This window comes from Corvus hawaiiensis, chromosome 4 (assembly GCF_020740725.1).
Source record: "Corvus hawaiiensis isolate bCorHaw1 chromosome 4, bCorHaw1.pri.cur, whole genome shotgun sequence".
NCBI lineage: Eukaryota > Metazoa > Chordata > Aves > Passeriformes > Corvidae > Corvus > Corvus hawaiiensis.
Genome location: NC_063216.1, coordinates 2,512,979 through 2,531,922, shown reverse-complemented (window position 1 = coordinate 2,531,922; position 18,944 = coordinate 2,512,979). Strand labels below are relative to the sequence as shown.

At 43.3% G+C, this 18,944-nt stretch overlaps 1 protein-coding gene across 5 annotated transcripts in view; it reads right to left on the bottom strand.

Annotated features, from left to right (window-relative positions):
• The window catches only part of CALD1 (caldesmon 1), a 175,707-nt gene extending 157,148 nt beyond the window's left edge, over positions 1–18,559 (bottom strand). For 2 of the 5 annotated variants that reach the window (XM_048301128.1, XM_048301129.1), the window contains exon 1: positions 18,374–18,559. The gene's annotated coding sequence lies outside the window, so the exon portion shown is untranslated. The remainder of the gene's footprint in view (positions 1–18,373) is intronic. The other 3 variants (XM_048301134.1, XM_048301135.1, XM_048301132.1) reach the window with 2 other exon arrangements.
• Between the last annotated feature and the right edge of the window lie 385 nt (positions 18,560–18,944).

The following is an 18,944-nucleotide window of genomic DNA, read 5'->3' as shown; positions in this document are numbered from 1 at the left end:
CCTCACTGTGTAAAGACTAAAAGGAGAAAGAAAAGGTTGTCTGGTACTTACCTCATGGCAGAGAGGGGCACACCATGCAGCACTGGCTGAGTTCAGGGAGGCTGGAGAAAGCTACCCTTGACATGCTGTTAAACTCTCCCTGTAAGTCATTTCACCACCAGCTTTCCATGCCTCCCACCCCTGAAGTAATGAATGGATGAGTGTGTTGTGTTTAATTAAAGTATGTTTCCCACAAGAGTTGCTTTCTCCTCTCGCGTAAGAGAGAAATAACTCCACCATGGTCAATCTCACTTCATGCATGAACTGCACCATCCCAGCCTCCCCAGTATATAATTATCTGACAGTACCTAAGTGGATCAAGAAAGACTTCCAGGAACAGATGAAACCTATCAGGCCAACACACACAGCCATGGTGGGGAAGGATGGTCCTCTAAGGTTTTTAATTCCACTGCATTTTGAAATGCATCCCTTATCAGCTTCAAGTCACTGTTCATTGACTCAAGGACAGAACATCAGAGGAGGTAAAAAATAAACATTCCACCAACTTTTTTTAAAACCGATTGAAGTAGAACAGTCCAAAATGTCTATTTTAATAGTAGTAACACAACAAAATGTCTTCTCAAGATATTTGTATGAAGGAAAAACAGTTAAAAATCTACAAGTCTAAATATCGTTTAACTTTTTAACACAAACTCTTCCACGTAACTCTGTTAGGCAGTTCCTACTGCTGTGTGACTTAAGGTCATACTTATTTTTAAGACACTGACCCTGACAAACGTTCCTGTTGTGGCTTCTCCTTACTTTAAGAGTGCTTGGGGTCTTTTAGAAGCCAGGCTTCTGAGGGGACAGGCAAAAGGGGAAGTCATCACCAACCACCACTAGTCCACTGTGTTTTCCTACAAGATCTACATTATACTAAAGATTCCCCAAAGCAAAGGTTTCAGGAGAACAGACTCCCAAAATTAGACTTTTTAAACTCCCTTCTTAAAAGCCTTGCCAATGCTCATATAGGATGACAGAGAAGTAAATTTAAATCCTCTCTAATTCTTTCACAACTTTAACCTCAAACCACTCCATCTTCTGCTAATTATGTGGGCCAAAAGTACCATCCAGATTCACTTCAAAGTTTTTCTTCCCTGCCCTCGAGAGCAGCTGTTGCAGCCCATGTCCATTCTGCACTGCCTGCATATAAGTTTCCTTTAGCACCTGCAAAGTGAATTTACCTTCCCAAAAAAAGGCATGAACAAACACCTTCCCATCAACAGACAACATCCAGTGCCAGACCTCAGCCTTTACATGTAGTCTCTCATTGGGATAAAGGAGCAGGACTCCCCATTACTCATGTGCAGGCTAACTGAAACAGAGATAAGGCACTTTGCTGCTCCACAGCACCACTTTTTTGTCTCCATAAACCCAAAGAGTTACAAGCATGCAGTAGTGTGACTGGATCTTCTGAGCTTCCTTCAGCTGTCACAGAGACAGATTTTATCCTCCTTGCTATTTGATTATATTTTTCACATTCTTTTCAGATGGGAGGACCCAAAGGGAAATGAAGTATCTGCTCTAATGTCACATAACTCATAATTTCCAGTCTCCTCCCCAGAAAGGCTCCTCTTTCCAGTCACACGCTGGCATAAAAGCAAGATGTTTGATGAGCAAACTTCAATGGAGCCACATCAGTGCAGAGGAAGCATGGGCCTATTTGATCCAGGTCATGGAGGCCAGACATGACCACACCTGACCATTTTATTTTTTTTTTTTTTTTAAAGTCAGTGATACCGACTACCAGCTTTAATACACAGACTCCAAGCTACTGCCCATCAATGTAACTTCTATCAAAACCCCATGCTTTCATGCATCCAGAGAAATTAGGTTTGTGTAAAATAAAAACCAAAACAGATGCCCAAGAGATGTAAATCAGTAAAGACCTACTGATGTTACGATGATTTATGGAACCCAGGAGTTCAGCTTAGCGAAGCTTTCTGCATTTGGCGTTCTCAGAGCACAATTCTCTCCCTTCCCCTCCCCTCAGATTCCCATCAAATGCAGCCCTGTAACAGAACTGTTCTTTTCCCAAGTTGGCTTCAAGTCATGGCTGCAGCTCTCAATAGTATAGAACTTGTCAAGATAAAATATGCTTGGGGACATACAATCTCTACTGAGCATTTTATTGACTTAACTCTACCATTTTTGAAAGGCAGCCAAAATTCTTTAAGGTTTCTAAATATCTTTGTTTTCTAAATATTATCCATGGACAGATATAAGAGCACAAAAATCCTCAGTTGTTTGTGTAATTTGACTTATGTGCCATGCATTGCCCATCATGATATATTGATTTTCTTTTGCAAGCAAACAAAACAAATCCCAGCTACAAGTTGCTTGGGTCATAATGCAGAGTTATCCTGGGAACCATTCAAAACAGGAATTTTGCCCACATAATGTTTGCAGGTCACTCAGAAACTACAATTTTGCTTCAAAACAGAGGCAACCCAAAGGAAAACAAAAAGCCCGACGTTTAGGCTTTCACTGCAGCTTTTCTTTTCAGATGCTGCATGAGATCCAGGATGGTTAAGATCAAGATACATCAGTTGTTACTGATGCCACAAAACACTCCCAGTAACATGTCACAGGAGAAAAATTACTCTTGGAAAGAGCAGAATATGTGAGAACAAGAATGAGGCCACCTCTCAGGAAGATCTCAGGAAGACGTGTACTCTTGTCCTGTAACATACCCTGGCTACCCAAGACAGGTATTCCCAAATGTTAAGCCTCCCAGAAAACAATTCTAAAAACCCCAACCCTCTAAATCGAGACTGAAATTGTAAACCTAATAATTTGCTCCAACTGTTTGAATTAGTGACCCAAAAATCAGTTGGTCCACATTACTTCACCAGCACGCATTCTTTGTAGAGGGGAATTTAAAACTGCTGAAGTGGAGGAACTAGAAAGCTGCAAGATCAAAGAGCAGGAGCAGGGAAGCTTAGCAGCTGATGATAGCCTTATCTGCCACTAGTTCTTGGTAGGCATCACTTTAGTTAATAACATCACAATGCACTTATCACTTCCAGGGCACCTTTCATTAAACGACCTCTAAGCACTTTGTAGACCCTAATTAAGCCTCAAGCCACAGCATTCCAGTGAAAAATAGCTGTTGAAATTTCCAAAAGATCAGGGGACAAGTGTACTCTTGTAGCAGATTAATAAGGTTCTATCCGCAAGGGGAAATGACACCCAAGTCTGGAGAATAATGAAGAGACCTGCAGCAGTGCAGGCAGTGCTTTGTGCCGGTGCTCTGAGCAGAGAGAGGTCTCCTACAGCCTTCCATGAGCTTATTTTCAGCACAGCCATCACTGACCAACGCTGAAGTGCTTTGCTGCAGTCAGCCCTTCACCTCTGTGCTACTGCAGGAATCTCAAATGTGTTTTCTGGATAGATAACCAAGAAAAAAAGGCAAAAGATCTGCTAAAGCAAAACCTAAGCAGCACCAGAAACGGAGTGCAACTGAGTCCCATCTCCTGCTCTAGCAGACTGCCACCTTGAAAGAGATCAGTCCCAGCTTCAGATGCCTTAGGTGTTCTTGAAGATTTTATCAAGTGTTCAATTTTGAAGCTGCCCACTTAACTACAGTTTTACCAGGGACTTTTAAATGAAAACAAAATCTACTCTCACCAAGATGCTTTAAACAGAAGAAAATAGTGGGAAGAAGTGTCAGAGGTCAGATCTGCAACTCTGTTTAATTCACTTTAATGTACATACAGAAGAATGCAAAGCAATAATTTTTCTCTCCCATTCTGTCTGCAAAGCACAGCTCAAGCCATCACCCCTGTCTTCTGACACTAGTCAGCTATAAGAACCAGGTACCTTAATGTTAAACCTGGCCAGCTGTAACACATTTGCTAAAGTAATTACATTTATTTTTACAGATTACATGGGTTTAGGTTTCACTTACTGATGTGCTAGGAAATCAGAAGTTTCGATTTTGCAGCTGAAGTTCAGCGCTGTTGTAATCAAAGACAGCACCCAGTGCCCAAAGGTGCTAACCATACACACATTTTAAAAACTGAAATACTGCAGCTAGCATGCACTACAGGAGCTGTATTTCTTACCTGATAGCTCAAAGTAACTTATATCCTTTTCTCTTTTTCCCTATCTCATTACCAAGGCTATGATAGAGAGACAGCAATTACCTAAATGTTTAAATCTTTGCTCTCTGTCAAAGAAGCCTTTCTCAAGCTGCATAAATCTATGCACAAGAAATGGTGTTATTCTGAGGCTGATGTTAACAGCTGAGGGTCCTAACAAAATCTGGTACTTCTGGCCATGGAGAAGTGACTGAGCTGTTTGTGTGCTGTTTGAAGACAAAACAGCATTCAAAATGAAGTTGCAGCTCCCATTCCTCTCAGTGAGCACATCTACAAGGTAGGAAATGTGAAGCAACTGAATGGATTCAAATGGGTAAAAGTCAAGGGCAGGCCCATGTTTCTTTGGGCAGTCTGCATCACCTGTTAGTAGGAGAAGAAATGCTAAAATAATATTTAACAGACATTGACAAAAATCCCCACAACAGCCAGAGTTGCTCTTTTAGGAGAGTAACTCCCTATCGAAATGACAATTAAAAGTTCCTAAAAGCACTGTTTTGGCAAAATCCAGATTTTACGTGTCATAGGAGAACCCAAAAGAGGAATGATTACCTTCAAAAGCTGCTGCAAATACCATGCCACAGAGTATAAACAGGAGAGTGCCTACAACTTCTGATGTGCAACACCTCTGAAGGTGTTTCACCGTCTGCAAGGGTCATCTCTGAATAATGTGCTGGGGATTTTCAGAGCAGGCATTTTTCTCTAGAACCCTTTATTTAGTACTCTAATGAACACTGAAGCTTTTTTTCAGTCTTAAGGGAGAGGGGAAACAATTGCTCTTTTTGCACCACTTTTGAGATATATTCTGTAGAATGACAAGTGGTTAGAAATGAACTTCAGAGGTAAACCTGGACTGAGATTGCTCAGGTTTCCATGCAATAAGCAGTATAGTGCTACAATGCTAGTGCCTAAAAGCTACTTAAATAAATGGTCCACAAGCTTTTTATTGCTGTGACAGCAAACCAGTAGTATGTGATCAATAAAGTGAAGCAAAAGACATACAAAATAAAGCAATCGGGTAAAAGAGGAAGCAGTCTGAGACAGCAGTGTCACTCAGTTTCACATAAACCAGCATGTTTGACACTATGTCCTCTTAGTACTGCTGGCACACCCCAAAATTTTGAACTGACAACCTTGCCCTGATAGGGAGAAACTGGATGTGAGCACAGCTGGCTCCCCAAAAGAGATTCTAGGGATCACTGAATTGAAAAGGTGAAAATTGGGCAGTGAACTGACTTAATTCTTCACTATAATACAACAGTTCAAGATTGAATCCCTTAATTTGCAGCATACCAGTTTACTTCTATTCTGTCTCCTTTGTTTCTATCCCTTGAAAAAGAACCATAAAAAAATAAAACCGTTCCTGGTATCACCTAAGGAGATTCATTCAGCTTGGCAAAGCTTCTTACTTACAGCGGGAATTTGAACTTAAAACTGGACATCCCAGTCAGAAGTTTTTTGCACAATGCTTATTGTAGGTCACATTAAAATAGCATGCAATGGACGAAAACAAGATTCAGCTGGTGCTATCCATATAAACATTGTAAACCACTAACTGCATTTTTTTTTTAATGAAGAAAAAAATGTATAAACAAATGCCATTTGCAGAATCAGTGATTTCAGCTGGGTCGAATTCTGCAAATTCCTCTCCCCATCAAGCAGCCAAGTTGGGTAGCCACTGCTGTCTTTATGAATACTGAATAGGGGCATTATGTCCATACAGAAAATGCACATGGGGAAGGAGGACAGGTCATCTTTCATGCACACAAGAACACCAACACAAGTGGAGCATGTTTGTTTTCTACTGCTCAAGTACATGTCAAAATGTAATTTATATCTAAGATATAAATGAGACATTCTATCTCATCAAAATGGCCCTTCAGTTGAAACAAACTGCATCTGTATAAATGCAAAGTCATATTCAGTACATAAAGATTTTCTTTCTCGTGCTTCAGAGAGACACTTTTGTGCTCCTTTGTGCAGCAGGCAGCACCAAAGCTGTATGAGAAACAGCTGTTCCTATGTACCCTCCTGTCTTTGTGCCATAGATGTGTTCCAGCATAAAATTCTAGTTGTTCATTTCTGACACGCTTGTTTGAATTATTGCATCGCTTCTGGGCACAGCAGAAATGGATGCAACACCACCTGTGTGATCTCTCCATCCTACACCACATTCCTGCACTGAACTCCAGGTTACTCTCAGGCCTTCTCCTCTCCAGGCTGAACAAATCCAATTCTCTCAGCCTTTTGCTGTAGGAGAGGTGCTCCATCCCCCTGATCAACTTGGTGACCTCCTCCAGATTTGCTCCAACAGGTTGAAGTGCTTTTTGTCTAGGGGACCCCAGAGCTGGATGCAGCACTGCAGGTTGGGATCTCACCAGAGCTGAGTGGCAGAACTCCCTCCCTCCACTGCTGCCCACACTGCTTTGGATGCAGCCCAGGACATAACTGCCTTTCTGGGCTGCAAGATCACACTGCCAGGTCACATCAAGCCTCTCCTCCACCAGCACCCCCAACCTACTGTAAAAAATTAATCCTGTCCTGGCCAAAACTAGGACACCTATGGCTATTATTCCCTGGGATGACAGCTTATTTTAGACCTGTGTGTCTTGCTGTAGGAGACAGAAGTCCCAACCTCTGCCCCTACCTCTCTCACTGACCTTCCACATGACCTTGACCATTTTTGTCTCATTAAAGGGATCTAAAGCATGCCCAGTGTTGTTTAGCATATACAAGGCAGATTGAATTTGGTAAGCACTGTTCAACCAAAAACAATATCAAAACAGAAATATGGGGTGGTTTTTAAGACAGAAGAATGCTGGAAGCAAGCAGAAGAAAAGCTTTTCTGTGCTGTATTCAGACATGAGCTCTACCACTGGAGTTTGTCTCTCAGCAGCATTTAATTTCCTCAGGGAGAAGATCCAGGGAGAACCAAAAATCTCATCTCAGATGCTTTCAGCAATAGTCTCCTTCATGCCTACCACTGTGAATCTGGCAGGGCACTGCAGCTGGCAGAGGTAATTTCTGCCTGATGGCAGAACAGCATCTACGTGAAACAAGTTGGTGATCTCAGACCAATTATGTGAGAACATATTTCTGCACCACCACTGGAAATAATTAGCAGTTGTAGGAACCACAGGGACACCAGCTTCTGCTGTGCTTTTTCTGTGGACAATATAATTAGCTTTGGCTCAGATAGTGAACACTAAGAAACCTGTAATAGGCTGAGAAGAGGCTTGTAACCCTGCTCTCTAAGAGCTTGCTTTAAATAAGCAGATAGGGCCATTTAAAACATTCCCTATACTTTATTGCTCCCCCCCCCCTCAATTTTGGGCTACAGATCAAGCTTAATTACCATCATTCCACTTTCCTTCAAGTCCTCAAGGAAAGTAAAAATGAAAGTTAACACTACTGAATTCCATAGTCTTAAAACATTTTCCCTCCATCACTGGGAGTGCACAGCATCAGCTGCAAACCACATTAGAACGAAACCTTACACCACACCTGTAAACATCACTGTTTCAAACACTGAGTAAAGCAAAAAGCATCTGAAACCAGTGTTTACACTAGTAGGAAATCCTGCTACAATCAAGGGAGCCATGTTAAACTCTGCACCGAAAACACAGCATTTCAAAGCTCACGCCGAAGAGGCTGCAGGCTCTGGTCCCAGGTGTGCCTGTGCCTCAGGTGCTGCTGTACAGGAGAGCAGCAAGCAGGACTGCCAAAACACAAGTAGAGCAACAAACTAAGACAGCAAATCCCTCTCTTGTGTCCTTTATTCACTCTTAACCAATACCTGTCACATCTTCAACTGCGTTTCCTCACACCCAGAAAAACAACAAAGCCCATCTCACAGCTGCACCAAATATAGCTGTAGCACCCAAATATCCTTCTTAACTAACACCTCTACTGGACCTGAAGTAGTTTTAAAGTTCTTCTGCCTTTTTGACACCAAAGCTACGCTTTCAATAGAGCACAGCCACCTTCCTCCAATTTTGCAAGATCTAGCTGAGCTGAAGGCTGAGCTTGAGAGAAGATGCAATATTACACAATTCTGACGAGAGAGTTGACTCGAGAAATATACAATTCTAATTTCACTGCTTCCTTTGGTATTTTCAAGACAAAAACTGTACATGTGGTGCTTTTGTCTGAGCTGGCTTCACAATAATCAACACAACTTCTTTTGATATGGGTGAAATTAAGGAGCCAAAACCATGAAGCTCCCTGCAGAACAGTCTAATTTTGCTGTATTTTCTAATCAAGGAAACCTGAGAAACCCAGTAAGAAAAATGCACTCTAGCACTTAAAGAAAATTAGCTTCTTCTTTGGTCCTCCCTGGCACATTTTCCCTGCAGTCCATTCTGGATTTACACAGGTGCTACTCAAAGCAGAATTTGGCCTCTTTCTCTCAGGTGGCCTGACACATTTACTGCAGTGTGCAGATATGCCCATATATTTTACACGTATGTAAAGCACATTTCCCAGACTAAAACCCTCTCCCAGAGAGTCTCCCTAGGTCTCTGTCTGATTTTGGCCTCGTTTACTCCCTCACAAATGAAAAGCAGTTCCATTGAAGTCAGTGAGGTAACACTTGTCTTAAACGTGTGTGAGATCATGTCAGAGCCACGGTCCCTAATAAAACCAGCTGCCGGTAACTCTTATACGAGTTTCCATTCATTAGGGCTTTTTTTTTTTGCTTGAATTCACATGAGCAATATCCATGGGCCAAGAAACACATTTTAAAATGATAGCTATCTCCCCCTTGCTAAAAACTAGAAAGTGCAGCAAACTATCCCAATCCTCGCTGAAAAATGACAGTTTATTGTACTTTGTTAATAAACAGAGGTGTTTATGGACAAAACATGTGCAAATGTACTTTTGAGAATCATCCTGCACTGCCTAGAGGATTGGGACAAGATGACCTATATATGGTTTTCCCAGCTTTTCACTTTTGGTTTTGTGGGGGACGATTGGTGTTGGTTATTGGGGTTTTTTTACACTTATAGCTTCTGGTATTTCATTCTAAATTGGGAAACACTGAGTGTACCTATTTAAATTCAGCCTCAGAGAGATCTGTAAGCATTGAACCAGGATCAATGAAACCAGTTCTATGCCTGCTAATGCCAACAGCCTTTCCATCAGTGACTTTCCATTGCCTTGAAGGGTCACAGGAGAGACAGAAATAACGTGCTCAGATTATAATGTTTTTTCCAGTTCATCACACCAGTCTCCAGGCTTTCAGAGCTGTATAACTATTTTGTCATATAAGTCAGATTCATAGCCTGTCACCACTTCAATCTGTTCATTTATAACAAAACATATTTCCTACACATTTCCTACACATACAGTAAATTCCTTTCATTTTTCACTAAGACAAACTGATCTTTATCAGATACTCTGACACAGAAGGCAATCACAGCATTACTCCCTCTCCACTTCTTAATATTAAGTTTGCTCTATGTTGACTCCAAGAAAGGAGCTCACATCTATTCACAGATGGTAGTGAACAGAGGGAAACAAAAAACCAAACCAAAACAAACTGCCTATTTTGGCAGAGCAATTGGGTTGCTACAGCAGATGGCACAAGAATGACAAAGTAGTTTTGGGTTTGACAAGTAAAAAAACAAACATCTTTACTGGCCATGGACAGTGGACTGAAGCTTTGAGGCTGTTCCCAAGCACAAGAGGAGGGGGTTGATGACTTTGACAGCCTTTACTGAGGGACCCCAAAGGGAAGGGGAACTCCCAGCTGGGGACAGCATAGAGCAGCAAGAGTTAAACACCATGAACTCCTGCAAAGCTTCTCTACAAGTAGCCAAAATGAGATTGCACAAACACTGAGATGGGTCACAAATCACTTAGGGGAGGGGAAAACCAAAGGAAAAATTACTCCAAACATGCATCACTTACACTTTCCTCTTTTAAGAGGTAAAAGGAAAACAAAGCAGTCTCCTGTCTTCCTTTGGAATCACAAAGACAAATAAAAATAGAAGAAATGAAGAGCATTTTTGACCATGCAATAATACTTATTGCATTCAATGTGCTTATTACTCAAGGACTTTCTCCAAAGGCTCCAGATGCCATTTACAAAGCTGATATAACACAGAGTTTCTCACAATCCAAATCCTGAATGAAAAAATATGAATGAGATTAGATAAGTAGTTATTTTGGTCTCCAAACTGGCTATCCCTGATCCTTCTAAGAGCTGGAAAAGAGAATTTTTCATGTGCTACTATTGCATTACCCAACAGTCGCAACTCGACCGTGCTTCTTTTGGCCACATCAGAGCTCCTCAGTGGGCATATCTTAGCGTGACTTCCTGATGATAATGGTCAAATGCCACCTCCTCAGAAGTACTACTGGCCAGAGATGAAAAGTATTTGAAGGAGCAGAAGACTGGTTTCAAATCCAGGCAGCTTGTCCTGTGGCTGACTGTAACACCCAAGTCAAACATGGCCTCAAAACATAAGCGTGGTGTGGAATGAGGTGTAGTCTGGGAAATCCAATTGATCCATCAGCCCTCCTGGCCACAAAGAGATGTGGGGTTTGCAGCCAAATTGTACAGAAGATCCCAGACAATCTCTAAACTTACCAATACGACACAAACAACATATTTCTAAGGTACTCCATGCAAAACAAACAACAAACATGCCAGAAAATCTCCAGCAAGCAAAGAACCTTGTGCCACTCCATTATTGCACCTAAACGTTCTCCATGTGAAATAAAATGCAACTACACCAACTGCTTCAGCCCCATCATTCTGATGGCAGAGAATACCGATCCCTAAACAAAAATAAACTGAAAAGCAAGAGTGTAAACACAACTGTTCTCCAATGACTTTGCATCTCAGCGTTGTCTGTGTAGGGTTTCACTACCCAGGAATTGATGTGGTGGAAAGAAAATCCCTGAGAACTGCGTGGAGCACTGAGGACCCCTTCTGCAACTCCCATCCAAAGCTCCCTTCCTCCCCCAAAACTCATCCCTAATTATACACACACACCTATTTGCTTCACACCCGTGGTCCCATCCCTGATCTGAAACACTGGCATTCAATCATTGCTTTTCTTAAAGTTAGTGCTTTATACCTGGTGAGAATAAGATTTTGTCCACTAATCCCAGCTTTTAGTCATATAAATGCACACTAGAAGCACTGAAGACCAAGGAACTGCGTTTATATATGCATTGGTAAAGGAAATGTTCTTTTCTTGTTTGGGTTATATGGGGGGAGGAGAGGAAACAGGCTTCTGTGTCTGGTTTTAGGAGGAGAGTTAAGTGGCAAACAAAACTGACTGAAGTTTACAGGGATCTAAAGAAAGGAACAAGAAAAAAAAAAAAACCACTCACAGAGCTTTCAATAACACACAGCAGAGAAGACTGCAAGCAGACTGCATACAAACGTTTCTGCTTTTCCTTTTTATTGTCAATATGCTCCTTGATTGCATACTGTGTCCAGTGAATAAGCCATTTACTATTGTGGTTGGAGTGAATGAAGCTCAGACCTTTCCCATATATGGCAGGGCCTTTTAATCACCAGGGAGCCAGGAGCAATGGAATTTTACTGGCTTTCTGGGTTTGGAGTGCCCTCTCTTGTACGAAATATCATTGCCCAGTGAACACTCATTTTGAACACTGGGATTTTGACCCAACTTCCTGCTGTCATTGTCCTTTAGGGGATGCGTAGAAAACCAAACAAAAAGGGCCAGCTTCTCGATAGCAAGCAGCTCACAGTGAATTCTGAATTCCTCTAACTCAAGGAAATCAAACAGACTAGATCCAATGTACATTTTTTAAAAGCCTCAATATCATTTACATCCCTAAATGTATCCCAGTACAGCTACTGAAATCAAGCTCAGATTCAGGCCAGCTAATGCCCAGGTTCTCCCTCTTTTTTGCCAACGTAGCAGAGGAGAGATTAGTGGTGTTTTAAATTACTGGGACAACAGTAGGGAAATTCTCAGCTGGCCTGCTTTTGTCAGTATAATATACATTAGCCACAGAAATGCTTGGCTCCATATCATCTGGATTGCCTAAGCTCTCTTGTTCATATTTACAGCAATTAAAAAGCTGCACTTCAGTCTTTATAATCCCAGTTCTGTTTGAAGTGGCCAAGCAACAGCTGTGGCTTATCAGACATCTGAATGAAACTCCTCATTTTCATAGCAGGGGTGTGGCTCTGCACATGGGGATATGCTGTTCCCAAAGCCAAACAAAGCAGCAAACCTTCTCTCCTCTCTGCAGACCCAGGGCTGCAGCCCTCCGAAGTGATGCTGACTAGATGCATCCTGCAGAACCAGCAGGTTAAGCTGTGCAGGTAAATGAGAGCTGACCCAACACTTCTCCAGATCTCAGAGCTAACCCAACCCACTCCTATTTCCGCACATTGTAGCCAAGCTCTTGGAATTTCTTTCCCAAACCTATGAGCTTTAACAAGGCCGGAGCAAAGCCAAATTCTCCCCAGTTCAACGGCTATAGAAATTGCTGAGAGAAAGGAGGTTATCACGAGGTCATTAGGAAGATGCAGACAAAGTCCTTTGCCTCCTCCATCTGCAGCTGAACCTACTCAGACTGAGCAGAAATTGTCCTCAGCTGATATTAGAAAGCAATGGTCTGGACTATCACATTAGCACTGTTAGGTCCTCTGAAATAGTGAGGAATCATAAAAGGTCATGCCTTTGTACTTCTGGGATGAAAGATTTTACCAGGGCGAGCATTGTGGCTCAAGGGAAGGGGGGAAAAAAAAAAAAAAAAAATCAAGTGAGGGCCATTTCACCATTAGAGAGCTCACTGTCAAAGAAAAGAATGAAGTGGGAAAAGGGTAGTAACATGCCCTGTGGCAGTCAGGAAGACAAGAGAGAACATCAAAGCCTTGCAAATAAGAAACAAACAATGGCCTGATCACAGACTGCTTCGTTTGGGCAGAGCTCCCTCTGAAGAGGACTGGAATCCAATGGGCACAAGCCTGCGGGATCGAACCTTGCCTTCTGAAGCAGCACAGGAGCCGCTGCTCCTGCGCTCACTGGACAAGGGTTTGTCCATCCCTGCTCTGCTTCCCTAAGCAAAGTCAGCTCCTTTGGACAAGGATGCAAAACAAGCTACCAACAAATCTCAGGCCCTTTGCTTACATAGCTGTCATAGGTTCAGGCTCCCTTAGCCATTTAATGAATCATGAACACTAGTTCTTCCTCACCCCAAGTTATTTAACTTTTAGAAGTGACAAAGCAATTTCCCTGCCCCTTAGGTCTCCACATGCTTGAGGGAAGATTGGGAAGGTCACACGTGCATGGCATGTGCAGTAACACTGTCTTCCTGCATTTAGCAATACCTCTCCATATTTGTTAGCCTTCAAAGTTACCCTTCTGAACAGATCCCAAAGCAGAGCATTTACAACAAAACTTTATCTCCACAGATCTATTTATAACCCTTCTATGAGCTAAATTCCAAAGATTTTTTTGTTGTTGTTTTGCCATTTAAGGACATAAACCAGAAAATGTGCAAACGGGTGGGTTCCACTTTGCTTCACACCCTCCACAGCAAGTCTCAAGGGAAAATGCTCTTTATTTGTATTCTGTACACAAGAGGGTGTGGAAACATGTAATGTTTCCATTGCCTGAAATCCTTCCCTAATATTTTCCCCACTGCAGCTTGGCCTAGCCCCAGGGGCTACAATTTCAACTGCTCTCATCAACGTGAGACTGAACAAGCAGATAAGGGATAGCTGAGTAGTTTTGCTTCCAAGCTTACGACACTATGGTGGATCTGTAAGCAGAAGCTGCCTTCGTGCGTTTTCGGAACACGCATGACAGCCTCAAGGAAGACTGTTCCAGATGCAGCGCAAACAATTCAATCCTCAAGCACCCAGGAAGTTCCCTCTAGACATGGCAGCACAGTGTCACCACTGAGCCAGGTCCATTTCCACCTCATTCCCTGGGCTTCAGTGGTTTTATACCCATAATCTAGAAGTCGAATACATATCTGCGTGAACACATCAAGAAAAAAAACGTCTAAGATCTTCTGGGAAATCAGTCAAAAAAAAGGTTTTAGCCAGTGCTTAAACTTGGCATTTTGGTATTGCAAATTCTTCATAAACACTAATGAACTAAGCCCCAGCAGACCCATGGGCTAAATACAGAAAGGCACAGATTATCCTTTACTTGGAGATAGAGAAACAGACACATGGCCATTAAGTGACTCACCAGGTATTTATGACCACAGGGAAAAATTCAAAGGAGAAATTACTCCAGTGGCTTAAGATATTGCTGCTTTTTCCCTTTCTTTCCCCTGCTTCCTCAGCTATTTGGTCCTGCCCTCACTTCAAGCCAGCAGGACAGTCCCCACAAGCAAATCTTCCCAACTTCAACCCATAAACACTGCCGTAGACAAGATTTTCTGATCGGGAGGTGCCCCTGTGCTTCATGGACAGAGGTTTCCCCTCTTGAGGGGCGGGCACATTGGGCAGGAAGAGGGAAAGAGGCATCAGTTTGTGGTGGTGGTTCCTGACCACAGGTAGAGGAGGTGGGTGGCCCAGGTGAGAACTGGGCACTGCTGTCCCTGGATGCACAGCAGCGCTGCAAGACAAAGCAGGAGCCAGGAGGTTTGCAGGACACAGACCAGAAGGCAACAACTCCTCACAAGGGCAGCTGGCACAGAGGGGACCATGCTGGTATCTGCTGGGCAGTCAGGCTGCTGGCCCCATACTGTTCATAAGCACAGCTCCAAAGGAAAAATGCATGGAAAGGAGCACTTCCTTAATGCGAGATGTAAACCATACAGCTAACGTATCAGCTAAGTAAGAGCGTTACATTCCCTAACCTTTCTGGTTCATGAAATCTGTTAGCAGAAATGTAGGAGCAAGCTCCCCTGGGGGTGGGAGTGATCCCAAATTACAGAGTACTGAGCAACCTTCCCTGCTGGGCTAGTTGAATGTACAAAAAAGCATCAGGAAAGAAAAGAAATGTTATATAGCTCAACTGTCCTGTGACCTTGGTGTTTCATCCAGAAAGGTCAGATCTAATCTGATCTTCAAATACCTCTGAGTCAAATTTCAGCCTTAGCCAAATCCTTGACAAGCAGCAGCTACATCTTCCAGGCAAGAACAGCACCCCAAGAGGAAGTGCCTACACACAAGTAGGTGGCTTTCTTCCAGTACAGTTGCCCCCCAAATCCATTCTTACCCATTTCACCACTCAGCAGCTCTGCACAAAGCCAGCAAACCATCCCTGCACACGCACAAATCCCAAGGCTCTAGTAAGGCAGCAACTTTCTCGTTACAAGCTGCCAGGGGGTAGTTACTAAGAGGAGACAATTTTTAAAGAATGAAAGCTTGCTTTGAAGGCAGACTCCCACTCTTTGCAGTCACAGGCCTGTGTGCCTCAGGCTTTGTACACCTGGAGCCCAATCCTGCAAACTCCCTGTAAAGCTCCCCTCAAAGGCAATGAAAGGTTCACAGGACTGCACTTCACCTTCTGCCCTTTTTTGGTGCTTTCTCCCACACCCAGGAGAGTCCAGACCAGACAAGCCCCGCAGATGGACAGTAATGATCTCCTGGCCCTCTCATTCTTAGGCATATATGGTTTCCTGTCCCTCTTTGTTCACACACTGTGATCAAATGTACCAAGCTGCACCCTTGGCAGATAGGGGTTAAGAACTCCACTGATCTTTAAACAAAGTAAAAGGCAGTCCCCAAGAATAGGACTCATGTAGGCAACTACTGAGAAACCAGAGTATTTTCAACAGTCCCAGAACATTCGAGCTCTATTTGCCCTGCAGGAAGGAAGTCCCGCAGGCTGTCACTTTTCTACAATGAAAAGATCACCCCCACGGGCAGGGCTGCTCCAGCTGTGTGAAGGGAAGTGTGAAACAAGGAGGACTTCCAGTCAGACTCTTGATAGACCCTCCCTGGCATCTTCATAGGACAGAAGGCACCTCCTAGCAAGCATCCATGAGAAAAGCCTTGCCCTACCTTTGTGATCTCCCCACCTGGAATGAGCAGCACTGCACCCTAACCCTGTATGGGATTGATCAGATGCTGTGTCACATGTGGCCCCATGAATGAGACCAAGAAATAAGAAACCTTCCCACCTAAACAGGCTTCAACTTTCCCTCTGATGCCAGAAAGAGGCACTTACACCCCACACCCCCCCCCCCCACTTTCCTTTCAAATCACTTTCAGGGTCACTATTACATTGTGTAGATCAGTACTGGACAAGAAATAAAAGCACAAGGGAGGTTACCCCTTTCTCAGGCTGCGCCATGTCAGAATAATGCTGTGAGTATATGAAGCAGCAATTGTGGAAAATCCCTTATTCTCCTAAAACATGCTTACATCACTCACTGTCAAAGTGCATTCAGAGCACACAGGACTCCCTTTGCATCAGACCCTGAATCCATTAATGACAGTATTGATTTCACCAGGACTAATCCTGTGAATGAAGGCTGTGGAATTGATCCCCTTGTCATTGCAAGTGGCAGCAAAAAGGAGGTTTCAGGAAATACAAATTATTTCAATTGAGTCTCTTGTTCGCAGACATCTCATCTGGTATTTCTTCCCTGCCATCATGATTTAGATTCTGCATTAACACATGCAGGTTTTATTGACTAAGATTGCCTATCCAAGCAGCTTCCCCCAAACAGGCAGACCTATCATTTCTTCAAATATATTGAGGAAAGTTCCTGCTTTACCTTAAAGGCAATTTAATTAAGCAAATGAACTAAAAGTTTTGCTCAGTTTGTAATTTATGCTGAAAGAGTCTGTTCCATTGGTTTTAGTGTGTGTAGTTTTAGGATCCCATCCTGTCTAAACGGCAGGCGAAAAAGATGATACTTGCTGCAGATGAGGACTTACTGCTACATTTAACGAGACAGAGAAAGAATGGAGGCAGAATCTGAGGGTTCTTCAACTGCAAATCATACAAACACAATCATTCACAGTATGGTATCTAAAATAGACAAACTATGATAAATACACGGTTCTCACAAAAAAAAAAATATCCCACTCTGCCTCCTTATTTTCTTTGAGCTGCTGCCAAGGAGGGAATGTGTTATTTTCCCAAATTATTCTCCTGTCCACCTTTTAGCAGGGGAAGCCTTCTCAGGCAAAACTGTACAAAAACTGCATACTGCGAAAAGAAATTCTCCTCTGAAAACAAATACTCCACAAAAACTCATTTTAGAACAGTTATGTTTTCGTTCTTCCAAACAACATATGACATATGAGACAAATCTATTCCATCCCTGCAGCTCTGGCCAGAGATTAGCAGCTTGGTCAGCGTCTGCAGCTACCAAGTGTTCATCTGCAGCTAACTTCCTCCCTCCCTTCGTTTTCCCAGCCCTCTCCCTGAGAAATTCCCTGCTATGCAGAATATCGTGCTATCAGCAGCCAGCCTTGCACAGGGCTTTCCAACTGTCCGGACATGTCACGGGAGCTGGGAAGGGGAGCCTGCTAGCCAGCTCTCGCCAGCAGCACTCTGACAAACACGGACCCAAAGACTTTTAAGAGCTCCAGTCCCACCCAAGTACATTTTTTTAATCCCCCCTTTTAACAGGAAAGACAACTTCACAAGAAACATTCTGGCAACGCACTGCTGCGCTTGTTGGAGGCTGAAAGCAAAAACTGATGCCATCTATTGTCAACAGTACTTCTGTGAAAGGCTGCCATGAGGGACATCTGCTTCAGCAAGGATCAGATCACTTACATTAACCAGAGCTTTACTGTATCTGTATCAGTTACGTCTGGAGACTGCCCTTGCACTCAGGCTGCCCTGAAAGTCCACATATTAAGTTGCAAAATTAAAAGCAATTCACCAGACCTTAACACACTAAAAACTTTCTCATTGCAATGCCTAAAAAAAAAAAAAAAAAAAAGGGGGGGGGGGGGGGGGAGTTGAAAAGAAAAAGAAAAGAAAGGGTAGATAGGTTATTGCTCCACTAACAAACCCACCAAAGGATCAAAAACGGAGTGGTGGGACCAGCAGCACAGATCCTGCCCTGCACCTCCTCACCGAGGTGCAGTGAGGTGAGCAAACATGCATCCCCTCTCCACCCGCCCGGCACAGCACGGAGATCTCCCTTAGTTCACCACGAACATCTGGAAGGGGGAGTGGGGGGGCCACAGAGAGAGAGGAGGAGAACAAAAATATCCTCCGACAGCTCGTTCGGCTCCGCGTGCTGCTTAATCTGCATGGCAAACGCGGGGAGCCCGGCTCGCTCCCGGACGAACGCGTCCCGTAAGTCCTTACCTCTGGCTGCAAAGTTTTCAGCTAGTAGGAAGGAAATGAATAACCGGCTGCTTGGGCAGGAGCGCAGCAAGAAAGGCACACCAGCAGCCTCACACACAGCCCTATTCAATAAAAGTACAGCTTTTCCTTGGCCCCTCCCAAAAGTCAATGCTAAGTGAATACATATCCCTTATGTTTACAATTGGCAGGCAGCGGAATGCATTGTCCTCAATTTATTCTAATAGGCAGCCAATGACTACGCGCAAGCCAAGGTGGGTTCAGCCTGCCTGCAGAGATGCCTGTCATTCCCTAGGCATGCTCAGGAAGCCACTCATCAGAAAACCAAGACCTAAAAAGCTCCGAAAATTCGTGCAAGCTGCCAAAACTGTCTTGCTACATGCCCTTTTTTGGTTATCCTTAGCAGGGCCTCTGAAAGTAAATCCTCTGTCAGGAACAATCATAAGAAATGTTAATCTTGGAGAAAGAGGCTGTCTTGTTGAACACAAATGGAGCTTAGAAAAAGGAAATGCACTGAATGGGAAAGAGACACGGTAAACATATTTACTTTTTGCACCAGTTTAAAAAAAAAAAA